Here is a 26,966-nt window from a genome sequence, read left to right as displayed (position 1 = left end):
CAGAACTTAAGAGATGTTCCAGAAATATCTGACGAATACCAGAATGAAAGCAGATTATCTCCCTCTTTTATCAATAGAAGAAAATACGATTAAGAAGTCAGGTGCTTTGTCTGAAGACAGCAGGAAAGACAGAAAAAATAAAGGAATGTACATAGACATTCTTAGGAAAGAGTAAAAGAGAAACGACTCGAAAGAAAAGGTGTTGGTGCAATTAACTCTCTTCAACTTCTATTTCCCATTCTATGAAACTGGCCAGTGTACTCACTGGCATTCGCTGCCTCCAGTCCTGCCACCCCACATATTATGCTGGTTCTAGGGAACAGTCTCCAGGGAGGCTCTGTCCTCACTGAGCCAGCCATTCTTCGACAAGAAAGGGCTGTGAAAGAAACTTTCCAGGGCTCCTCAGGCTGCTGACATCTGAGACACAGGTGGCCATCCAGCAATGCTATTCCCCTCCTGGAGCTCTGGGGTTTAAAAATGTGTTCTACATTTCAGGCAGGTTGGCTTGAAGTTACGTTTAAATATATCCACGCTAATGTCTAAAAATAGCATTCATCTAAAGCTGGACAATATTGGAATGAGTGAAAAGAAGTAGAAACATGAAAGTCAAGAGCAAATAATGTCTTGAGGGCATCAAATTATAGAACTGGTATCTGGGCCTCGGCTTTCCTGTTTGGCCGTGTGACTTTATCTAGGAATTGACATTCACATTTAGTTTTACAGGGTTTTGAAACCATTACAACTTTCTTCTCTCTTTTTAGAATCTACCGCCAATGAATTAAGTGACTAGAAAACTTGGTCTCTCTGTTAGAGAAAACATGTAAATTGTTAGCTCTGTAGCAGTTTTTAAAACTGTCCACAGAGTATTTTGACTCTTGTCTCATTGAGAATCAGGATCTGTGTTCCCTCTCCTTCACTCTGGCAGGCTGTGGCTGCCCCCGCCAATGAAGCAGGGTTTCTCAACCTTGACACCATTGGCATTTGGGGTGACAGCTTCTTTACTCTTGGGGGGGCTATCGTAACAGACAGGATCGTGCACTGTAGAATGTTTGGCGGCAGCTGGGGCTTGAGGCACCAGATGCCTCTGGTCTTGTCCCCTACCACTCCCAACTTGTACAAACCAAAACGTCCTGTGGGGGGCAAAATTGCCCCTGACTGAGAGCTACTGCAATAGGGTATAGTGGAAATGAGGTTACAGGATGTCTAAAGATAGATCGTAAAAGGCCACTCAGCATTCTGGTTCTCTTGGGACACTTGTTCTGGGAGAAACCAATTGCTATGGAAACCTTACTGCCCTGAAACTGCCATGCTGGAGAGGCAATATTCTGGGGGACCATTCCAGCTGAGCCCAGGTGATAGTCTCCCCTGAGTCCTAGCCAAACTGTTAACCCACAAAACCTGCGAAATGACGAAATTGTTGTTTTACCCCACTCTGGGAAGGGCAGTGCATTAATACAGCAATGGCAATTGAAAGAGAGTTATGGGGAAAAGGAGAAGAATACACAGTCAACTGCAGAGCCAGGTTTGACTTGCATCACATGTGTAGCTTATCAAATGAGGAACCGATACACAAGTACCCACAGACACGGATTCTGCGCCCTCGGTTATGCGGGTGTGTACTTGTGGTATGCTGAGAAAATAAGAATTGGCATCCGAAACTTGTTCTATTCCCTTTTTTTCCCTCTCTCAAGAGAAAATATTTTAAAGATGTGAGAGTTAAAGAAAACATCTGGTTTATGGGAAACTCATAAGAACATGTTCTCCCCTCCCCCACTTCCTACTACTCCCTCAGTGGAGCATTAGCAGAGTCTCAGACCTTAGCAACAGAATCAATAACAACAGGCTAACATAATTACACTGTAGAGGGCAGATTGTGTCGGCTATTACTTTATTAAGAAAGAACAACATGTGTGAAAGAACAGCATCCTGCAAGGACGGAAGACTCGAGAGAATGCAGGAAAGAGGGCAAGGCGGTTCACAAATATGCTGAATCGAAAGAATCAGGATCACACCCTGAAACAGCAGGAAAATGAATGTTTGCTTTCTCTGGCTTATTATTTGCTTAGTGAGACTTCGGCGTTTCTAAAAGATAAATGCCTTGGCTGTTGTTCTATCAGTCTCTCTGCTTTATTTAATTTTACAAAGAGGAATGCTCAGATGTTAAAATATTTGTTCTCTTTTCACTTAGGATTTGCTTCATTTTCTACTCAACATGGAATGACCCTCCGAGGTAAGATTTCAAGCACAGAGATTACTTCGTGTTCATCTGGCGCTGTGATAAGTTCCTGGCATATTTTCACTATTTTACAAAACACCCCTGGGAGGCGTTTTGAAACGAAATGATTTGTCCCCTTTCTCCTTGCTCGAGAAGGTCAAGATAAAATATTTAGAACCTCAAACCTTCCATACTAGCCCATTTTCCCTTCCGTTTTTTTCAACACTGAAGGTGAAGAAGCAATTCATATTGGGAGTGGCCTGGTCATTTGCCCGTTTGCCCTCAAACCCTTTTCCTTGCTTTCCCTTGCTTTCCTTGCTGCTGTAGGGGCTGCACCCACCACGCCGCCTCTCCTGGACTCCTCTGCCACCTGCTTCCACTACACTCAGCCACCAGGAGACACGGGAAGGACTGAGGTGGGGGGGAGAAGGGAGACACAGCCATCCCTGCGTGGTCCCAATCTCTCCAGACAACTCTAGTCTTGGAAGAGGTTTTAATCTAGCTCTGCTACAACATCTCCTCTGACTGTCCTTCCAGGCCTGGGGCAGGGAGTAGCTAATAGGTCCAATATTAAATTTCATCTGCAGGACAACATGTCGTAGGTTCTGTGTTTTTCTCCCCGGGCTCACTAATACCGGGAGAATCTCATTCCAAATGAAGTCCGGCTTGAGACGTAGATATTATATGTTGTGTTTTGAGAGAATGTAAAAAAAACAAGAAAAGCTTTGCGGGTTTTTTAAACTGTTTATTTATTTACTTTGAGAGAGAGAAGGAGAGAGAGCTTGAGCAGGGGAGTAGCAGAGAGAGGGAGAGGGAGAGGGAGAGAGAGAATCCCAAGCAGTCTCCTCACTCAGTGGCTCAGTGTGGAGCCTGACTTGGGTCTCCATCCCATGAACTGTGAGATCACGACCTGAGCCTAAATCAAAAGTCTCTTGCTTAACCAATTGAGCCACCCAGGGGCCCCAAGAAAACCTCTGTATTATCTCTTGGAGTTTATTCATTGAGTTTACAATTTAGGTCAGAATGCTTTTTAGAGTAACATAAATTAAAATTCTAGAGAAAGCCAAACTAATGCACAGTGACAGAGAATAGATCAGTGGTTGTCGTGACCCAGGGATAGGACAGATGAACTGTAACGTGCACGCTGTGAACTTCTTCGCACGATAGAGATATTCCAAATCATGATTTTTGTGATGGCTCCATAGGTGTGTATATTAGTCAAAATTCATCAAGCTGTACACATAAAATGGGGCATTTTATTGTATGCAAATTATACTGGGGCGAGTAGCAACCAATATTCCCCAAATCTTGTCTGCATCATTTATTTCTACGGTCCTTTCTCCATTTATTATTAATTTGGACACTCCTGTGATGAAGAGCTGTGTCTTCTCCCATATTTATTTATTTGTTTCATTATCTGTCTACCATTACGGACTCATGGATGTTTAATCACGGATTAAAATCCAGCTTTGTTCCTAAAATTTTGTTGTCAATATTTTCCCAGTTGGGGCCATTAAGGCCTCCTTCAAGTGGGCTCCTGTGTGCTATTATCAAGATTCCACCGACTTTCTGAGCATATTGGCACCACACGATGTCACTGGGTCACTTGATATTACAATGCTCCACCCCTAGGATTAATCGCTCTTGAAGGAGCTCTGGTTCTTTTTATTTGAATGTAGTGTTTAGAGCCAGTATCTGGGTGTTAGGTATTCTCATTGTTATTGGGGAGTCATTGCTCTGACCTTCAGGCAGACAGAGCTAGATTTTTTATGTATGTATACTTAACCCATATGTACATATTATATATTATGAATCTATATGAACATACATTAAAAATCTATATGGACATACATTAATACTTCTATCTCTGATTCTAAGTTTATACCATGAGGTTTATTTTTTTAATCTTTTTTTTTAATTTATTTATTTTTGAGAGAGCACAAACAGGGGAGGAACAGAGAGAAAGGGAGACACAGAATCCAAAGCAAGTTCCAGGCTCTGAGCAGTCAGCACAGAGCCCAATGCAGGGCTCGAACTCACAAACCGTGAGATCATGACCTGAGCCAAAGTCGGATGCTTAACTGACTTGAGCCACCCACGCACCCCCCCCGTAGGGTTTATTTTAGTTTCCCTTTTTCCTTATTTATAAATTCTTTTTCTGACATTAAGAAACCCTGGCTTTCATTATCTATGATCTATTCACTTTTTTTTCCCACTATAATCATGAAGTAATTTCAGAATTGCTAGACATTACCACTGTTTAAAAACAAAAGCAAAAACTTAGTTCCTGACTAGGTTATAATTTTTATGTACAGTTATTTTTGTCTTTAGCCTTACAGTATCATCAAGGTATAGGTTCCCATAGCTACTTTGGATGGTTCTTTTCTTCCCATGCCCTTAGGTGTGGGTATGTTATTTGTTTGTAATATAGTCAGGTTCATTTGCTAGTGTTTGCACTCCACTCTGAGTTACCCACATGTCCTGATTGCTTTTAATTATTTGTTTAATTTGGGGGTATGTAAAGGATATATGAAACATTACTATGGTTTTAAGAGTCTAAGTTCTACCAAAAGTTATGTTCAAGGAAGCGTAACTCCTTCTTCAACCCTGATACCCTATTCCGTCATTTCTTTATTCCCAAACTTTTCACACAAACTCCTGTCGCTAACCATTTTCTTAGTCTCCAGTTTATCTTCCCAAAATTCCTTCAGAAATGTAGCAAACAGAAAATCACTGCTAGACAAATGAGGAGATATGGGTATATTATCTTACATGCCTTTCTTACATAAAGTATTAACATACTGCAGACAATTTTTGAAGGTTTAGCATTTTTTTCTCTTGAAGCTATGTCTTGGAAATCCCTTGCTATTAATTCAAAGAGATTTCCCTCGTCTTTACATTTTTTCATACCCGCATAATGTTCCATCAGGTTATGCCTGGAATTTTTTATTGACCTTGAGCTGCTGTAAAACTTATGTTATTAGAGCTGGATACTTTTGTATTCCTATATATATATATCTCTGTAAGCTTTGTACTGAGATTGCAATGAAGTTCCTTGGAAACAGTCTGATCTTTTAGAGTCTGGCTCTCAAGTTTTGTTGGGCAGGAAGATGAAAGGCACTAGTGGGGCAAGACCCATTGGCCATCTACCCAAAGCCCCAGGAATCAGGAACGTTTCCACTCTGGCCGGTGGGAAATGGCACAGTTTCTAGACCTGTGTGAGTGCTGGGAACTACTACCTCTAATTCTTTGTGTGACTCTTTCCTGGCTTCTGGTAGTTTCCTCGCATGCACTGAGCAGTATTCTATTATATACCCTGCATAAATCCTATGTTTTCTCTTTATGCAGTTGTCTCCACTCCAGTAGGCTGTCCAGTAAATTCTGTCTGCCATGGTTCTTCTGGACGTCTAACTCCATCTCCTTAACTCAGGGAGTCCTTTCCCTGGGTTCCCTGCAACCCGCCCCGTCTCTTCAGTACAGCCTGGAAATGCTCTTCTGACGACAGTAAGATGAAGCCATTATGACTCATCTCATTTTCTTCTGTCTCTCGGGGATCACCGCCCTTCTTTATCTGATTTCAAATATCTTGAACGCTTTGGTTTTATGTACTTTGTCCTTTTAAAAAAAATTGTTTCGGGAGGAAGGGTAAATCTGGTCTGTCTCATTCTGCTAAAAGTGGATGTCTTTGCTGTTGTAAATAAAATTTATTTCTCAATTTCAATCTCCACTTGTTCACTGCTAATGTATAAAAGCACAGTAGGTTTTTGTGAGTTGACTATTTATTTTGCAAAATAGCGAAATAGTTATAGTAGCTTCCTTTTGGTAGATCATATTAGGGCTTTTTCTATGATCATGTTGTCAGTGAATAAAGACAGTTTTACTTCATCCTTTTATTTATTTTTGTCGCCTTATCTATGATCTGTAGCACAATGATGAATAGAAATGGAAAGTGGATATCCTTGCCTTGTTCTTGATCTTAGGAATAAAGCATTCAGGATTTCACCTTCAAGGATGATGCTATCTGTAGTTTCTTTGTTAGATCTTATCAGGTTGAGCTTCTAATTGTAGTTTTTTTTCTGAGTTTTTATCATGAATGGGGGATGAATTTTGCTAAATACTTCTCAGTCCTCTTTTAAGATAATCTTGAGTCTTCTTTCTTTTTCTGTTAATTTGGTGATTTACACTAATTGAAAGTTTTATAATAGCTTTATTGAGATATAATTCACACGCCATTAAAGTTCATCATTTTTAAGTATACAATTCAGTGATTTTTAGTGTATTCATTAGGTTTTGCAACCATTACCAATATCTAATTTCAGAACATTTTCTATTAATTGATTTTTGAATGTTAATCCAATTTTGCATTCCTGACAAAAATTCACTTGGCCATGATACATTATCCTATTTATAAATGGATTCAATTTGTTAATATTTTCTTAGGGATATTTGAATTTATGTTCTTGAGGGACATTAGTCTGGCTTTCTTTTCTTTTAATGTATTTCCTGGATATGGTATCTGAGCTATTCTGACCTTGTAAAATGAGTTTGGATATGTTTTTTCCTCCTCTATTTTCTGGAGGAGTTTGTATGGAATTTATATAATTTTCTCTTAACACTTTGATAGAATTCACCAGTGAAGTAAATCATCAGACCCTGGAATTTCTTTGTGGGAACACTTTAATTACAAATTCCATTTCTTTAATAGATATGAAGCTATTCACATATTCTATTTTTTCTTGTGACAGTTGTGATTATTTGTACGGCTGGAGGAATTTGTAATTTTTTCATTTAGGTTGTCAAATATATTGTCACTGAATAATTCCCAATTGCCTTAGTTATTTGATACTGTGTTTCTTAAAATGTCCTCACACTTAGGGGCTGAAAGCAGCAAAAAATATATTTTTATACTGCTAACAGTGTCTGTGATCCAGGAATTCAGGAGTGGCTTGACCGGTCCTGGTTCAGAGTTTTTCATCAGCTTGTGGTTAGAAGTCCCTCATGCTGCAGTTAACCGAGAGTATGACTGGGGTCAGCGGATCTGTTTCAACATAGCCCAACCACATGACCCGCAAGTTGGTGCTGGGTTTTGGTGGCCCAAGGGTGGGGGAGGTCTCAGTTTCCCCAACACGGCAGGCTTTTCTTAATGAGGTCTAAGAGACTAAGGTGGAGGCTCCAATGCTTTCCTGATCTAGCCTTAGAGGTCAAACCCTGTTACCTCCACAGTCTGCTAGTTGTCACACAGGTGAGCCGTGATCGACTATTTTGTTGTCTTTTCCAAAAGAGTGTTAGACTTTGTTCTCAAAGGAAGTTAAGTGACTTCAGAATCAGTTTGATCCTTCTGAAGCTTGTTTTCAAGTTTTGTAATGTTGCTATAGTGAGTCTAAGGTTGTGGCTAACGGGTAGTAGCTATGAGCCACATGTGGCTATTTAAGTTTGTTAATACGGGGCATCTGGGTGGCTCAGTCGGTTAAGCATCCAACTTCAGCTCAGGTCATGATCTCACAGCTCGTGAGTTCAAGTCCCGTGTTGGGCTCTGTGCTGACAGCTCAGAGCCTGGAGCCTGCTTCGGATTCTGTGTCTCCCTCTCTCTCTCTGCCCCAACCCACTCGCATTCTGTCTCTCTCTCTCAAAAATAAACGTTAAAAAAAAATAATAAAATAAATAAATAAATAAATAAATTTGTTAATACTAAATATGATTAAAAGTTAATTTCCTTAGTCACACGAGCCACATTTTGAGTATTCAAGGAGCCACCAATGTCTTTTGGCAAGTGCTTTGAGCAACACAAATGCAACCCACTTCCATAAATGTAGCAAGTTCTACAGGACAGAGCTGGCCTCAAGTAGCCTTTACTCTAGGACTGGTTTACTTCTATTACTATACCGTTTACTCTTCTTCGGTCTCCACGGAATGCCCCGGCTTCACGGCTTCACTAAGGACCCTCCCCACTGGTTTCCCAGAATTGCAGACTTCTGCCAGCTCTGTGAGATCTCCAGAGAAGCGTCAGTTTCCAGATCTCCAATCATTTTTGCCCAGCTTCATAGATTTTCACCATATATTATGTGGCTTAGAACTCAGCAACGCATTCAAGACCCTTATGTAGACCTCTGGAGCTATTTCTCTGCACGGCTTCCTCCTTTCCATTCTGCTCCGCAGATTCCAGCTGCCCCAGCCTCCCCCCTCTCATCTCCGTTTCCTTAGCTCAGTCCAAATGCCGTAATATACTTGGATTGCCCTCCCTGCACGGTGGTCTGGAATATGCTATGAGGCAGAGAGCTGTGGTAATTCTAGGGCTCCCACCATTAGTCTCTTTGTCTCAAGGAGAATGTCCTGCTTTTTCCTGTAGCCCAATGTTTAAAAGATGTTACATGTATTTTTTCCAGCTTTCTAGTTTTTATGGTGGTAGTCTGGTTCTACTTGCTCCATAAGGGCTGGCAGCAAGTTCGTTCCCTTCCCTTTGAAGATATATATAGATATGTGTGTGTGTGTGTGTGTGTGTGTGTGTGTGTGTGTGTATAATTTTACTGTATTATTTGGCATGTTGATATAATTATCCCTGATCTACTTCTCAACTCTCATGATTGTTACTATATAAAAACACTGCTTCATAAAAATATGCTGTTTTGTGACAATTGTTTTGGTTTTATTGGGGTAGAGGTGCTTTCATTTTGTGTATGATTTTTTTGTTGTTGTTTATTTAAGTTTTTGAATTTATCAAATCTGCCAAACATGCCAACCTATGCCAAAACCCAATAAATATGAAGAAAAAGTCAGTGAAAACTTTCACCTTTATCTGTTCTTTCATTTACTCAGTCACCAACCCCCAAACAGGTAACTATTCTTATTAGTTACTAGTGTATCTTCTTAGAAATACTTTTTGCTTATTCAAGGCAATAAAAATATAGGGTCATATTTTTCTTTTCTTTTTTTAATTTTTTTTAAAAATTAAAAGAATTTTATGTTTATGTATTTTTGAGGGAGAGAGACAAAGACAGAGCACAAGCAGGGGAGGGGTAGAGAGAGGGAGACACAGAATCTGAAGCAGGCTCCAGGCTCTGAGCTGTCAGCACAGAGCCCAACACGGGACTTGAACTTATGAACTATGAGATCATGGCCTGAGCTGAAGTTGGGCACTCAACCAACTGAGCCACCCAGGTATCCCCTATTTTTCTTGTTTAAATAGAATATCTTAAAGATCTTTCTGTAACAGACAGTAATATGGAATGAGAGGCAGAAGCATTAAAATGTTCAGAAAAACCTACTTTTTAGTAATTTTTCTCCTAAGTTATCAAGTAATCCCTAAATGGGGAAAAAAAATGGAATTTTAAAACTTGAAAGATTGTGATAGATTGAGAAAATAACATCTTTTAAACCCAAAAGACTATGATAAATTTGCAAATAGAATATGGCTTCTCCATTCCTCACACCTGTGTCCTGGTCAAGATGGTGGTGCTTCTGAATCATAAGAACATTCGGTAACCAAACTAGTAATAGAGGCGATTCACGCCCTAGTAACTGTATACTCTACTTTCTTCCAGATATATATTTCAGAAGTTCAATGTGTGGCAATGCCACACATCATTGCAAGTTAAAATTAGGGCAAAAGGAGAGAGGTAGAACATAAAATTGGCATTAAGATGTAGGTGGAGATAAGACGAAAAATGCACTCTGGAGTCATAAATCTGGCTTCGCGTATTCTGAAAACCACATTTAAACATTTTTTTTTTCTTTTTAGCTCCTTAGGGTAAAGACAGACAACTGCCCAGGGAAAGGATAGCTGATTTGGGAACAAGGCTCTGACGGGGACTTTTCCTCAGGGTGCTTCATAAAGAAGACACTGGGAGGTCGTGCTCAACTTCGTTGGCAGCAGGTATCCTAAATCCACTCCTGTGGCCTTAGCAGGCATGGCTGCCCAGTGACCAGCCTGTGTTTAATCATCAGCCTGCTGAGGTGATTTATTTTGTATCTTGTATTTTTTATTTTATTTGTTTGCCTTCTGCTGAGTTCTGACCAGGCAGCGGTCCATGTAACAAAAAGATGATAACATTATGAGAAGAGAACACGTGTAGAATGTTAGCGGTGACTCAACAAGAGCTGGAGATTTCTAAAAGACAGGGTGAGAATACGTGATGTTTAGAAACCACAAATGGGACCCCTCTTCGGGTGGAAGCATATTTCCAATCAATCTGAACTATGTGCTGTTGCATGGGAATAGACTTTTGAGAAGTATGGGATGAGGTGATGAAGAAAATTTACTGTGCTTAGGGAAGGCAAATGATTGGTAAAGCATCTTATCTAGGGTAGTTAAAATACATACACACACCATACTTTGATCAATTCAGCCTAGGCACAGGGGCATAATTGACATACCAGAGTCAACAAGGTAAAGAGTAGAATAGGGGAATCAGTTGTGGCATATTCATACAATGGCATACAGCCACGTGCCATAACATGAGTTAATCTCACAAACATGTTGAGACCAAGAAAGAAGCCAGACATAAAGGACTATAGATTTTCGAATTCCATTTATATGGAGTTCCAAACTAAGTAAAACTTAACAAGAGTATTAGAACCTGGGATCATGGTTAACTTTGGGGAGAAGGGTGGGTGTTTTGCCTGATAAAAGACATAAGCAATATTTCTGGGGGTGTCAGTAATATTCTCTCTCTACATCTTAGTGATGGTAACATTGGCATTTGCTCTGAGAAATTCATTGTGTGATTCATTGAACTTCACAATTACGTTCTGTGTACTTTTCTATATGTGTGTTTTATTAAAAAACCAGAAAGAAAACTTTATTTAAAATTTTGAATAGTGAAAAATATTTTAAAGCTCAGTTTTTAAAATCAAAACATGTTTATTTTTAAAATTAAAAGTGTATACAGTTATCCTACAGACAATGGAAAGCAATGTTAACTATTTAACTAGAATTTTGGAGGACATTCTGCAAACACTCCCTTCACCTAAATATATATGTATAAAATGAATAGAATGTCAACTATAAGTAGTTTCTGGCTATCAATGGAACGACTTAAGGTTAATTGTATAACTTGGTGTATTTTTTTAGTGTTATAATGGGGAACTAAATGTGTTTCAGAGAGTAAAACACTGAAAGATTCATTCGGGACCCTTGGTGAATGAAGGGGTTTTGCTTTGTGTTCAGTTCTATATCTCCAGTTCTCAGAACAATGTTTACGACATAATAGGTGCCAGGTAAATAGCTGTTGAAAAAGAGTAAATGTGTATTTGAGTATTTTGCTCTCTGAGAGGAGAAGATGGTGACCGTACTAGGGTGTGGCTGACAATCTTACTTCATGTCTATTAAATGCAGTGTTGCAATTGTAAATAAGTCTTAGCCTACTGGACATTTTTGTCATTCTCGTTGCCTTGGGAACAGAGATGAGGCAGAAGAAAACAACACTGGCCAAAGGCAAGGGTGTGGAACAGCCTGGCTCTGAGTGGGGAAGAGTGAGTAAGGAATTCCTTTTGGCTGAAGGGTAAGGGTTGGGGGGAAGGGAGGGAGTTAAGGATGGAAGATGGTAGAAATCATAAAGTTAGGATAAGGCCACTGTGTGACATTCAACATCAAATGATAGCTCCACCCTTTTCATTTGCGCTCACACACGCCTGCATGCCATCATTCCGGCCCCTAGTGCCACAGTGAAGGCCAATGAGATGAACGGGCCCCATGGTAGTTTATGTTCAATTTTCCTAAAACCTGCAAAGCTTTTTCTAGAATGTATCTGGGTGTCTAGAGAACATCAAGATAACTGGGAGAAAAAGGATCTGATTGCTGCTGTGTGGTACTAAATGCTTGATTTACTCTTTCATTCATTCAAAATGGGTCTACTTTTCAATGAGTAAATGTCTGAAGGTTGCAGGCATCTCCAAGACTCAGTCTTAGCTCTGGCCATCGCTCAAAACCACAAGACTTTTGGGGCACCTGGGTGGCTCAGTTGGTTAAGCATCAAACTTCGGCTCAGGTCATGATCTCATGGCTTGTAGGTTCGAGCCCCGTTCAGGCTCTGTGCTGACAGCTCAGCCTGGAGCCTGCTTCTGATTCTGTGTCTCCCTCTCTCTCTTTGCCCCTCCCTCGCCTACGCTCTGTCTCTGTCTCTCTCTCTCTCTCAAAAATGAATAAACGTTAAAATATAAACAAACAAACAAAAAAAACTGCAAGACTTTTGAGTCAGCCTGGTGGTATTCTAACTGGTTTGGCAAGGTCTTCTCTATGTGTCTTAACAACTATCAGAAAGAACGCATAACCACAAGAGTGCCTCCTGGAATGCCTTGATTTCATGCATCGTAATAAAATGAATCATGTACGCTTAAGGAAAGGATTTAAAAAATGTAAAGGAAGCAGCACAAGCCCAAATGACGCTGCTACCATTGAGCAGTGCTGAACACGCAGTTACATGCTGAACGATAGGGATTAACAAATCAGGCCGAATGCTCGTGAGAAAACGGTCCTCTAATTAAATAAAAGGAGAATCCGAGTTTCTTGTTGCAGGGATTGTTGGTGGGATTAAAGGATTGTTCTGGAGCCCAGTGCACAGAATGAGAGACCTGGCGGCCTGCCTCAGAGCTCTGCAGCCCCCACCTGCTGAGACGCCCCAAGCCCTGAGACCAACTTGGTTTCACTAAGTGGGAGGATTAAGACAGATCTTGACCATCGCTCCCCCTTTGGTGAGGCTTTCATCATCTGGGCCACTGCGTGGCACAGTCCGAGCACTATACAAGAGTGCTGGGCAGGGGTCTGGGGGTGGGGCAGGAGTCTGGTCCACAGGCTGGTGCCGAGCCGTGTGCCTTGGGGCAGGGCTGTCTGCCAAAGTAGTACCTTATTCGAATTCACTTAAGGATGCTCTGAATCCACAGGGCCTACCCATCTCTCATACTTGTTCTCTGGGGTTAGGGAGTCTCTGGCTCTACACCAGGCCCAGCTTCACAGCTTCTCATACCCAGTGCTGGACCTTCTGAACTGATGACCTACATCATCCCTCGTAGCATGAGCCCAGCACCCATCACTGGTTATCTCCTGTCCTCAGCACCCTGCTTCTCCTGCTTTTGGAACCTATCAGACTGAAGGTTCTGCCTAGTCTCAGGGGCCCCCAGACACATTTCCAGTTGATTCTGTGTACTGACCCCATTTAGGCTGGATGTTAGGTTTCCTATAGGTACAGGGGAGTGCCATAATGTATACATTTAACATAAACCCCAACTCTTACAGGTCAGCAAAGAAAAAGAAAAAGAAAATGAGGAAAACAGCTCATTTTTCACTTGTCATTTCACGGAATGAGTCTAAGACCCAGGGTAAGCATACATCCCATAGTGAGAATATATTGTTTAACTGAGTATGATTCTGCTTTTCATTTTTTACGTTTTTAAAGTTTATTTATTTTGAGAGAGAGGACGCACATGAAAGGGGAAGGGGCAGAGAGAAAGAGGGAGAAAGAATCTCAAGCAGGATCTGCGCTGAGCCGGACGCAAGGCTCAATCTCACGACCATGCTGAGATCATGACCTGAGAGTCGGACACTTAACCAACTGAAACACCCAGATGCCCCTAATTGTGCTTTTTAAAATAATATGCATATTTTTACATAACCCATCCCCTAAATGCAAGCCAATTGTCCACTCTGGAATTCAACTAAAGAATGATTTTTTTTTTTTCAGTGCTGAGAATTAAAGGGCTGGGGGTGGAAGGCATCTGTTGAATTTATACCATACTAGAAGCTATGGGAAGTCTTGGATATTCTCTAATGTTATTTTGACTATCCATGATTTTTGCCTTATTGCTTAGAGCCTACCCTGCAGTATAAAATATGAATCTGTTGCAAATATCTTTAGGTTTTTACTTACGTATTCTCCCAAAGGCTCATATGAAAGCCTTGCCTCTGACACTCTTGGCATGATGTGGGAAAGAATGATGCTTCTCCCATTCTCCAATCAGGGTCCTCCTGTTCCCAGTGGTTTGTGCGATAAAGCTTCACTCAGCAGGATGCAGAATGTGTATAGAATCCTTGTAAAACACCAGGAAATGTTTTCCTCAAAACGCTTTATTTGGGCTCAAGATTGTGGCCTTGTCTGAAATCCTGCAGCTGGAATGGGTCAGAAGCCTGGTGAGCTGGGACTGCAGTAAACCACAGAGGGGCAATTAAGACACAGAAGCAGAAAGACAAGAGTTGAGTCCAGCAGGCAAGCCATGCACAACAGTCAACTGAAAGAAAAATCTAGCTTAGCCTAAAGTACTCTGGACTCAAAAGACCAGCCATAGAAGATTAGAGCTGGATTAACTTCAGTGAATCAAATTAACAATAAATTAAGTTTAATAATTGAGTACCTTCTGTATACCAAGCACTCGTCTAGCCTTCAAAAATTCATAGACAAGCAGCCTCATCCTACCTTGCCATTTTAGAAATAAGCACACTAAAGCCCAAGGTGGCCAAAACTTATTCAGTTATACATGAGACACCAATGTATAATTGAAGGCAAAGGCTTTGTTTCCTAGAAAGATTTTGTTTTGGGGGACGTGGGTGGCTCCATCGTTTAAGCATCCGACTTCAGCCCAGGTCACGATCTCACAGTTTGTGAGTTCAAGCCCCATGTCAGCTCTGTGCGGACATCTTGGAGCCTGGAGCCTGCTTCGGTTTCTGTGTCTCCCTCTCTCTCTCCCCCTCCCCCGCTCATGCTCTGTCTCTCTCTCTCTCTCTCTCTCTCTCTCAAAAATAAATAAACATTTTAAAAGCTTTTTGTTTTTTAAACAAAGATGTTGTTTTATTTCTACATGGAAACCTCTTTTTACATTTCTTCAGTTCGTTTTCATCCAATGTTCTCTGTTACCACCATTTTTTTTTTTTTAAAGACTTCTTTACTGTTATTTTTTTAGAGCAGTTTTGGGTTCACAGCATAATGGGGAGGAAAGCATAGAGATTTCCTATCTACTCCCTCCCCATCCACAGGCACAGCCTCCTCTACCTCCCCCACCACAGTGGCACTTTTGTTATAATTGATGGACCTCCATTGACACATCATTATCACCCAAAGTCCAGAGTTTACATGGAGATTCCCTCTTGGTGTTGTACATTCTATGGGTTTGGACAAATGTACAATGTCATGTATCCACCATTATACTATCGTGCAAATTTTTTTCACTACCCTAAAACTCCTCTGTGCTCTGCCTATTCATCGCTCCCTCCTTCCTAACCCCTGGAAACCACTGATCTTCTCTCTCTCTCTCTCTCTCCCTCTTTTTAAGAGAGAGAAGGGGTGGGGGGAGGCAGAGAACGAGGGAGAGAGAATCCTAAGCAGGCTCCATGATGTCAGTGCAGAGCCCAACTCAGGGTTCGATCTGATGACCGTGAGATCATGACCTGAGCCGAAACCCAGAGGCAGACGCTTAACCGACTGAGCCACTCGTGTGCTCCAACCACCGGTCTTTTTATTGTCTCTGGAGTTTTGCCTTTTCCATAATGTCATGACTATAATTTTCTTTAAATTATGAAATAATAAGATAAGCTGCTTTCAGTGTATTCAAGTGACAGAATTCCTCCTCCAGTTCACACAGGAATACGGCTTTCGTGCATCTTTAGAGCAGAACTGAGTAAATAATGATGTGCGTGTCGTGGCCAAAAATGGCAGAGTAATCACAGAGCACGTATGTGTGCTCTACCCCACGCTGCCTCATACCAAAGTACTTTTAAAAACACTGTTTCTTAGAGTCAGTATTGAGAACATTTTATCATATACACAGAGTGTGGTCAAGTGGCTGTTTCAAAGAGACCCCTGACCATGCCCAGTCAGTCCTATCAGAAAGGAAGAAGCCCAATGCTCTTAAAGCGCATAAATAAATCAAGCCCCAGCTTCATAGTCCAAGGTCCTCTAAGACTCCTGAGGAATATGCACATTTAGACAGATCGGAAGAACACGTGGTTGTCCCAAACTAGCTTCTGAGAGGCAGACTGTGCAAAGGAGGCCTCCCGGAGCCCAGGCCCTGCAGAGGCTTGGCTTGGGGGCACATACCCTGGGAGAGGCTTGCATGACTCCAGCCACTCATGCTCTCCAGCTGCCATGAGAGGTCAGGCTCGTCTCGGGAAGGGGAGCCAAGAATAGTTAGATGCTGTTCCACTGGGAGCCCAGGTCCCCAGAGAGGGCTATTCTGGGAGGGAATGCATAGTTTACAGCATCCAGGTCATGGGGGCTGGAGCGCTAGTTGATCATACCCCCGGTGCCAGGGCGGGGGCTGTGTCCTGTGTGTTCAACTACCCTTAGCATCTCCCCCAGCATCTAGTCCACAATAGGCTTGCAGTGGATGCCTTCTGAGTAAATAAACAGCATTTTAGCTAATCCCCGAATACCAGATATCCTCTAAATGCTCAAAATCTTTCTTTGTCTGGAGTTCTTAATATAGTCAGCCACAGAGACTGCTTCTGTGTTCTAGCTGTCAGCAAAATTGGTCCTATTATTACTGTGGCTGTGTATCGTTTCACCTGGCACAGAGCTGGCACACTGTGGACCTTTAATTCAGCTCAGATAATAACTGCAGGAAGCAGTGTGCCTGCTAATGTGTACGGAAGGACGTGCTCAGGGCGGTGGCTTCTCCATGTGCGCGCTTTTTTTTTTTTTTTTTCCAAGTAGGATTTTTAAATTCAAAACATATGACTTGAATTAGAAACTTAATAAATAATATTACTTCTCTTTCTTGGTCATCTGTAAGAATAATGCCCTGAGATTATTTTCTTCTGGAATAGTTACAGTATTGCTATTTGGGTTAAACCCATATAAGTTATTTTGTCCTTTTTGTAGGTGATTCAATAAATAGATCATGGGACATTAACCATGGAGAGCTCTTTGGATTGCACATGGGAGTGCAATTACATTCACAATTATGAGAACATAAGTAGGCGTGTGTAAATTGTAGTAGCTTTTACCATAATTTTTGAGCAATTACAGCCCTATTGCATTTTGCTGAGAATGTTGCATTTTGCTTTTTGATTCAGATACACTAAATGGGCTTCCTTAGACCAGAGATTGACAAACCTTTTCTGAAAGGTCTGGTGATAAATATTTTATGGTTTTGCAGGCCATGTGGTCTCTGTTGCTTGAGAGCAGACATAGATAATCCATAATGAATGGCTGTGGCTGTGTTCCAATAAAACTTTATTTATGGTCACTGATATTGGGATTTCATATAATTTGCATGTGTCATGAAATATCATTCTTCCTTTGACTTTTTTTTTTTAACCATTTAAAAGCTGTCAAGTTATTTTTAGCTCATGGACTATACACAAACAAATGGCAGGGCACATTGGGCCTATTGGCCATAGCTGGTTGACGCCCGCCTTAGACTCTCTCAACATCACTATCCAATGCCTCTCATTCACTTGCTTTTCCTCAGTGGCTGACTGATTCCATTCGGATCCGTCCATGGTGAGTTCTACCACCTGGGGCCAAGTACCTACTTGCACTGCCCTTGGCTACTACTGTAGAGCTAGCCTCACCAGTCACACACCTGGAACTCTTGTCTCCTCCTCCCATTTTTAGAATAGGGTTAAAAAACCTGCACTTCAGAGAATAAATCTGGCATGATAGAAGCCATGGAAGGGACCAGATCATATAACTCAGAAGCATAGAGAGGTTAACTTCCAATGGGACAAACTTGGACCAGTGGGACCCAGTAGGTGGGAAAGAGTCAATCCCTCTCTTTCTTCCACCTGTGATAACACAGTTTCTTATACAAATTGACCTGTGACATCTCACAGGGCTGAGGGTTTGCACCTGCCAAGGTCAGTGCTATGCCCAGCGACATGATACATCTCCTAGCAGCTGATTCCTGTGATTTCGTCTCTCACTTTCCTCTTTCTGTACTCTTGTTGCCCTAGGTTTGCACCTCTCAAATAAAGCATCAGCACTTAATCCTTGCCTCAGGCTCTAATCTCTAGGGAACACAGCTAAGACATTCTTAAGAATATATATAAACATTTACTAAAAGTTTCCCAGTCAAAAAGAAAAATGTCTACCAGTGTGTTCAAAATACATGGCAAGGGGGGCGCCTGGGTGGCGCAGTCGGTTAAGCGTCCGACTTCAGCCAGGTCATGATCTTGCAGTCCGTGAGTTCGAGCCCCGCGTCGGGCTCTGGGCTGATGGCTCAGAGCCTGGAGCCTGTTTCCGATTCTGTGTCTCCCTCTCTCTCTGCCCCTCCCCTGTTCATGCTCTGTCTCTCTCTGTCCCAAAAATAAATAAATGTTGAAAAATATATGGCAAGGATTGCAAATTAAGCAAGGGCCAGGTAGCTAACATAAATGCACTAGACAGTCAGGGGTGGTGGTAAACTGGAGACCCAAGTTTCATATAAAGAGGGGAAATAAAATTTGGCTTTGGTCATGACAATGCCACACAGGAAAGAGGGCTCAGTAGTCCCAGATCTTTCTATTTTTCAAGACTAACTGTCAGGCATTTTTGTGTGAATGTTCCTTATTTTTATTTTATTGTTTTAACTTAATTTATTTATTTTGAGAGAGGGGGAGGAGAGAATGTGAGAGAGGGAGGGGCAGAGAGAGAGAAAGAGAGAGAGAACCCCAAGCAGGCTCCTTGCTGTCAGCACAGAGCCTGATGCAGGGCTGGAACTCATGAACCATGAGACCCTGACCTGAGCTGAAACCAAGAGTTGAGTACTAAACTGACTGAGCCACCCAGGTGCCCCATTTTTTCTTATTTTTAAATGTTAGAAACTGATTTTAAAACTATTAGTTCCAGGTAGGGTTAAGCATATCTATCTGTGGGTTGGAACTGGTTTGGGTAACCTCTAGTGGATAATCTAGGGAGGGAGATTGGAAGGATTATAAAATGTAGAAGCAGCCATCAAGGAGAATCGGGAGGGTGTCACTGAGTAAAAGGTGTGTCCCAGTAGCTTGTCAGCTCCCCAGACAAATGAACAAAGCGCCCAAGTATTCACATTTTGGGGCTCTGTCCTGTTTCTTAAGCCGTAAGGACTTGACCTCTGATTTTTGGAAAGAGCATGTACTCCCAGTCCTGGGATGGTGTTTATGATATGGATTAAGACAGGAAATGACTGTTGACATCATCTCTTTTCAGCCTCATGCCCAGTGTTTGCCTCTTCTTGGTGACATCCCCAGAAAGGAGGAGCCTGACTTCCTTGAAGACCGCTGCTCAAAACCTCTCAAAACATTTTATTTCATGTTTACATTTTTTGGGATATCCATACTATATTCAGAATACACTTATTTCCTCTACCTTTAACTCTTTCACTTTATAATTCATCCCCAGGCAATTCGTTTCAAATTTGCCCTATTCCATGTAGGAGCTCTTTATATTGAAAACAGTTATTCTGTCTCATAAAATCTCTCTTCTTTAGGTCGAAAGCATTCAGCTTTTTCAGCCATTCTTCCCGAGGCACTATTTTAAGTCTTTTCACTATTTTGGTAATCTTCACTGAACATTTTCCTGATTGCCTGAATCTTTTAGGACCTAGAACCATAAATGGAATAAATATTATAGAAAGGACCTGATTAATATACAGTAAAATTAAATGATCAATTTCCACATACAGGATACTAAATCTTTATTAATTCAGTCTAACCCTACATTTGTTTTTCAGGCCTTCCTGCTGCTGTTACCTGTTATACCCAATCGCACAGGAATTAATTGCTTGTATTGTTTTAAATTTGTACATTATTTAAATTTTGCTTCAGACTAGCTCTGTTTCATATTTTGAGTCATATTTTTCCTCTGTTCTGCTTTCATCATCTGTTTTTATTTTATTTTATTTTATTTTGTTTTGTTTTGTTTTATTTTATTTTGTTATGTTATTTTATTTTAGTGTACTTATTTTGGAAGCTCCCTCAAAGACTTTTGGAAATGAAATGGAGTATAAACAAGTAATATATGAAACACTGTAGCCAATCATTCTTATTTCTCAAAGTTACAGAGAGCAATGTTATTTTCTTCAAGCCAGCCTGGATTAAAGGTTCACATTTCAGTATTCCTGTGGCAGCCTATCAATTCATATTTATTTACAGAAATGAGTCCCATGGAGATGTTTGCTAGTGAACATGTTGTTTTTCTAACTTTCTGTGTGTGTATATACACTCATATGTGTGTTTATAAATATATAGAGGTCTATACATATTAAATGAACATGCATTCCTTGCAACGTTATCTAATCCAGAATTCTCAAGGTTTTCAGCTGTCGGTTTCATTGCCTTAGAATAGAGTTTATTGCCATCTGCTCCTGTCCCATTCTTCAACTCTGTAATTATGTTTTCATGAGTTAATTTTATCCGAAAGCTCAAGAGCTCCATTTTGCCTTATATCAAATCATCTGGTAAATAACCAGGTCAAGCCCAGCACCAAGAACACTGGTAAATTCTCTTCTGGAATTTAGATGGTGTCGGGCAGAGTCTGACCAGAGAAAAAGAACCACTAGGAGTGATATAGAATAAACTGTCTTTTTACAGAAATTTAACCATTCACAGTTATGGGAGGAGGTTAAGAGGTTTATGGGCAGCTGTTGTTTCTAACACCGCGGCCGGAGTCTGAAGCCAGCGAGGCAGGCAGTCAAGAAGGAAAGACAGACGTGAAGCAGGAGAGGGGGAAAAAAAGACAAACAAATGCAAGAGGATGAGTTGGAATCCCCAACGACAAACTGAAGGGCCCAGCAGCCTGTGTCTCGAGCCTCCAGCTTCAATGATGTGAACAACCCACCGGAGAAACCTGTGCTTCCTCGCGGTGCTAAGCACGCATTGGCTTGGGAGCTGGGAAGCTAAAAGGGGCTGTGTTTGGGGACCTGAAGGGCCCATGTGCCTGGCTTCTGCCCAAACCCACTTGTGTATGTGCTGACCTTCAGAGCTTTAAAAGAATATGGTTTATGCTTAATTTCCAAATGCCACTATATGTATTTCTTGTGGCCCATGCTAACATGGAATTATGCAATGGAAACAATCCTGATAAACATAGTTCCTGCTCAGTTCAATTGACTCAGCATCAATGTGCCACATAGATTATCCACCCAAGCCATTTCTCCCTAGAGACAGTCTGAATTAAGAGTCTTAGAGTTTTGTCTTATTTATTTATTTTTTCCCCATCCTAAATCCTTGTCAGGTTCTTCTGGCCCAATTCCCAGCTGTGTCTTGGGGAGGACAGGCATGGTGGCTTCTTCCTGAGCACCGCAGTCCCAAGTTCAGAAAGAGATCATGTTGCGGAGGATGGGAGAAAGCCCTGGCGGGATCACAGCCTTTCCCAGATTGGGTTGTTTCTGCCCCCCTTGCGGTTGGGGCAGCCGCCTGGTTCTCATGGCAGTTCCCAAGTAAACAGCCCTTACTTCCTGGCTTTCTCTACTCAGGGTGGCAGGGGGATGTGTCCACCTCTGCAGCAGCCTTCCTGTGTTGACAACACTGTTTGTTCTTCCCGTCTCCCCAGGGAGAAGCTGCCTTATCTTTTCTGTGCAACATATTTGGGAAAAACACATTTTTCTCTCTTAAAGGAATTGATTATTGTTTCTTAAGACTAAAAAGAAAAGCCTTTCTGGATCCAAACACTGACTTAAAAAGATAACCTAAATTCCACTTACAGAGCAAGAGAAAAATTTGTACTAGTGGTGACTGGTGGTACATTTTGGATCATTCTGTGCACTTAAAATATACTGTGTGTGTGTGTGTGAGAGAGAGAGAGAGAGAGAGATAGAGAGAGAGAGAGAGAGATTTGAAATATTTTTCAAACATCAGACCTACAGTTTTTGGTTTAAATAAACTGGGAATTTGTAGGTGTTTGTTGAGGTGTTTGTAACGATAACCTTTGTGAGACAGAAGTTTAAAAAATATATTTAATATAAACATATGTTAAAATATGTACATTTGCAATTACAGAAAATTCATCACTACCTTTGTGTTTCAACTGTTTTTTTTTTTTTTCAGGTGGATTCCCATCTTTCATTTATTACAGAGAGCTACAGGAATTTCCTCTCCGCAATAGGATTCTATGTGCAGGACTATTGGTCTGTTTTCCTTCCTTGATGTATTCTGTGAGGTTAATTAAGGCTACAAATTTGGGAAGAGGGTGGAGTTGCCTCTGTGTCTTTCATTGATTAGAATAATACATTGTTCCCTTCAAAATATTGCATTGTCCAGTGAAGCTATGTGTACATTTTCACTTTTGAGACAAGTTTGCTGAACTACAATAAGTTACCTGCGTGTGTGTGTGTGTGTGTGTGTGTGTGTGTGTTCAGTGTCTTATTGTCCAAGAAAAAAAATATTTTCTGGTCTCAATATTAATTAAATAGGCACAGTTAACATTATTTGCTGTGCTGAAAGCATTAGGCTCTATTTGGAATCAGAGATGAGTCCTCAAGAATTCCCTAAATTAGCTGGGGAGATGGTCAATGCAATTAACCACAGTACCAAGCAGAAAGAACTAAGTGATGCAAGTAGGGACAGAAACAATGCATTTTGGGAATTTAGAGAAAGGGGGAATGATTTCTCTGATTTTAGGTGCTGGAGCTTTATTAAGGTCAAGGTGAATTGAGCTCAGCCTTGAAAATAAGTAGAAAGGAGATAGGAGATGGATAAACTGATTTAAAGGAACGCATAGCATTGGCTGGACCAAGACCTCTTGTTTCATTTTCTTATAGATATTTCTTCATCATCTTTTTCTTGTTTTGGAACATGTTGGAACACTGCTTAGGGGTGTTTTTTTTAAGCCAAGCTATAGTTCAGAGCAAAGATTCAGGTAATGAGCAGGATGTAATATTGAGAGCTAACGAACATTGAGTACCTACTCTTTGCCAAGCACTTGGCACGGACTTTTTAACCCCTGCCATCAACCTGCAAGTGACGCCATTTGAGGCTTTGATGGATCAGGTAACTTTCAAAAGACATGGTCAGCAGGTGATGGGACAAGGATTCAAATCCTGGCCGTCTAAATCTGGAGACTGAACTCTTCAATATGCTAAAATGCTGCCTTAACAGAGAACTTGATGGCCTACGATTCTAACGCAGGTGGATCTGAAATTTGCACTGGCCCAGCCTTGACTGCTCATTTTTGTCACCTAGCAGACTCATGTCCTGGGTGTGGCTGTGTACTAGAGTGAGTCACCATCCTCTCTCCTTCCATGCTCCACATTATCCCTGGAGCCTTTTTCTCCCCCTCTTGCTACCATGCAGTAAGAACTTGATTCTTGTCCCAGCTCTTACCCTCAAAGCCACCTGCTTTTTTTTTTTTTTCTGACTCACATTAGGAATCACTTGAGATTAATATCTCAGTGATTTTTATTTCAAATTTTATTTTCCAGCTAATAGACATAGAATAGAAACATACAACTTCTATGAGCCAGAAATCCTCATCATAATAAACATTCTTTATGTTATATCTGAGAATGATGTCTTCAGGATACACTGTAATCCCAGAAAGATCTTCTAAGATGTTTTTTTCAAAATAACATAACCTGCCTTTATAAACCTCTGTTTTTTAAAGGGTTAAATGAAACTGGCCAAGGCCTTAATTATTAATTTCCTAGGACGTGACATTCATTCATTTGATTTTATGCCCTGGATCCTGGGTACATTGAGAAAAAAGTATGAGACTAGCATAAAGCAATCTGATTCTGCTACTCATCATTAAGCTAACATCTTCAAGATATGATCAGAACATAGGTCAGTCTTACTACAAACAAAGCCTATGTTCCCCCCACTAAACTGTAAACATCTTACTTTGAGAGGACCACACACTGTACTTTTCAAAATTCCAGGCAGGAACAGGAGTTTCTTTTTCTGTTGAGAAAGACCTCTGTTGATGAGCCTCAGATGATCCAACTCCATGTAAACGTAAGGGACTGAGGCTTGAATACTTGTCTTTACAAAATAGCCCTGGGTACATGGCCTAGACACCTGGCCATATATTTCACTTCCCTTGGCGTAAGCTGTCCATTTTTCTTGCAGGTGGAAAATTACTAGTATTAATACAGTCTTGGCCCAGTTAATGAGGTGTACTTGAGCCCTCCCAGTGGGAGCAGGGCCTAATTGCATTTGCAAGCAGCCACCTGCAGGCATAAATTGTCAGTTCAGAGCTGCACATGGTGCTTCCAATGCTGTTCAGTTGTCCCTATGGACACGCAGTTTGGTTCAGAATGCTGAATGTGTGTAGGGGTGTGTGTGAGCATTCGATTTGTATGTGCAAGAAGGGGCATGTGGAGGAGTAGGCAAAGAACAGCAGAGAAAGGCAATTGTCTTTGATGTAGAATTTAACCTACTCAAAAAATCCAAGCCTTTTGAAAATACCTCTTTAAAAACATCACAAATGTTCGCTTCCACTGAAGAAGCACTGATGACCACTCCAGGGACCATCTCTTCCTTAGAGAAGTTCGGAACCAAGTTATTTACCCAAGGATTGCCATTGACCCATACAGAACTGGACTTCTGGGGACTGGTCTAGGCCATGTGCCCACTTGCTTAGTTTCTTGGGAAGTCTTTCAAAATGAAGCTCGTTTAGTAAATATAATGTGAGAATAAATAAAGGAAATGGTGAGATCTTTCCTTTATTTGGATATTTTCCTGTGCTCTACCATTTAAAAGGAATTTGCCCCAATTAAAAAAAAAAAAAGCAAACTTGATTTTATTTTTATAGACTGGATTGTAATATTAACCAGAGATTTTAGTATGAGTTTTGGTAAAACATCTTGGGAAAGATCAAAACTGGAATTAAATTGAACAAGGGTAAAGTCGTGGTGACTCAATCAGCTGAACATGTTAGAAGTGGTCCGTAACACTAGGATGGAAACTCATCTCCTGTCAGAATTGATGTCCTTCTAAATAATAAAAAAAATATTGTCTAGCAATTTGAAATTGGCAGGAGAGGTCATTTATTACAATGCAGGAAAAAAGAGAGAGCCTGTTTCAGTGCCAATCTTTTCTGCCTTTACCCTTGACTTCATCTCTTGGTCTACCTTTTAAAAACTTTTCTCTAACAGTTTCCTCCTCTTGCTTTCAGTAGCATGGGAGTCACGTGGAGCTGTGACGATGGCACTAAGAAAAATCCGGAGTTAAAAAAACTCACCTGGATCTATTGAACTACACTGCCACCTGCTAGGCTGTGACATTGGGAAAAATACTCAACCTCTCTGGTGTCGATTTCATCATGATAAAATGGGAATAATGATCAATCTAATGTCATGAAGTTGTTGGGAGAATTCAGTGATTTGAATTATATAGGGCAATTAGCTACTGTAACACCTGCCCCATTGGAACTGCTTAGTACGGGACAAGAATTACTGTTACTACTTTCAAGAGACCAAATGAATATTTTCTTCCTTAATAAAATGGTAACCTCTAAGCTATCCAGAGGTTTTAGTCAGGGAAGAGATAGGTGTTATATCATTTGTAATTTTTTATCACAATATCGTTACCTGTCTATTTAAGTATTCAGCATATAATATGTATATGTATATGTATATGTATATGTATATGTATATGTATATGTATACTTATGTGCACCTGTATATGTATGTGTGTGTATTGTTATGGCTGCAATGCTTGTATCCTCCAACCCCAAATTCAATTCTTTGGGGAAATCCTAACCCCAAAGATGATGATATTTGTAGGCAAAGCCTGTTGGGTGATTAGGTCATGAGTGGGGAACCCACACAAATGGGATTAGTGCTAAAGAGACCCCACAGAGTTCCCTAGCCTCTTGAATCTTCCAGAATACTACAAGAAGTCTACAACACAGAAGCTGGCTTTTTGACCTCCAACTTCCAGCCTCCAAAACTGTGAGCAATACAGTTGTTGTTTGTAAGCTGCCCGGTCTGTGGTATTGTTATATACATCGCATATTTCTATAGCAGCCTGAATGGACTCACATATATGCATATGCGGATAGGTACTTAGGTAGCTAGCTAGCTAGCTAGTCAGACAGGTAGATAGATATCCATGTAACTAACACTCCGATCAAGATATGGAATATTGCCATCACCCCAAAATGTCCCTGTGTATTTCTTTCCAGTCTGTCATCCTCTCCTCTGGAGTCAAACCCTATTCTGACTTTTATCCCTGTGAACCAGTTTGTCTGTTCTTGGACTTCCATATAGATGGACTCATACAGAAAACACTTTTTACTTTTGGCTTTTTTAGTTCTATGTAGTGTTTTTGAGATTCATCCATGTTGTTGCAGGCATTAGTCATCTGGTTTTTTTCATTCCTGGATTATTCCATTGTGTGAATATAACACGTTGTCTCTTGTTCATGGGCATTTGCGTTATTTCCAGTGTTGTTTGTAATTTGAAGTGCTTCAGTTGAGATGGCATGGTATATATGCGTTTGCATTAGATGACTTTATTCTACATCTTAGGATATGTCACATTTTATAGGCCTTTCCAAGCTTAAATGAATAGGGTATAAGAATCCATTAAACCTAGATTGTATGCTTCAGAATGGAACTTTAGATTCTAAAGGAAAGATAGATGATAGATAGATAGATAGATAGATAGATAGACAGATAGATAGACAGAGGTGTAGATAGATTCCAAAATAGCCCATTTACAGTTGTAGATTCCTAGGTTTTTTGTTTGCCTGACTCCTGCCAGTGAAATATTGTTGCATTTATCCTAAGGGGATCTTGCTGTCAGAGCACTTAGGACAGCGGGCTGACACTTTTTGAGTTTACTCATTAGTTTATAAACTGTTACACCTGTTTGATAATAAATGCTTATATGTGTGAAAGAATTGGTTCTTAGACTTATTTCCATTGCA

General features: G+C 40.8%; 1 long non-coding RNA gene across 4 annotated transcripts; it reads left to right on the top strand.

Annotated features, from left to right (window-relative positions):
* The first annotated feature begins 1,823 nt into the window (after positions 1-1,823).
* LOC123575735 lies at positions 1,824-26,939 on the top strand. Of its 4 annotated transcripts, none has more exons than XR_006700964.1 (6): positions 1,824-2,230; positions 5,564-5,719; positions 9,951-12,901; positions 13,443-13,525; positions 22,143-22,222; positions 25,213-26,939. It is a non-coding gene; the product is annotated as an uncharacterized LOC123575735 (long non-coding RNA). The 4 variants fall into 4 exon arrangements; XR_006700965.1 differs by having other exon boundaries at positions 25,210-26,939; XR_006700962.1 differs by having other exon boundaries at positions 19,306-22,222.
* Positions 26,940-26,966: the final 27 nt, after the last annotated feature.

Source organism: Leopardus geoffroyi, chromosome C2, assembly GCF_018350155.1.
Source record: "Leopardus geoffroyi isolate Oge1 chromosome C2, O.geoffroyi_Oge1_pat1.0, whole genome shotgun sequence".
Classification (NCBI taxonomy): domain Eukaryota; kingdom Metazoa; phylum Chordata; class Mammalia; order Carnivora; family Felidae; genus Leopardus; species Leopardus geoffroyi.
This window is presented reverse-complemented; position numbering and strand designations above follow the sequence as displayed.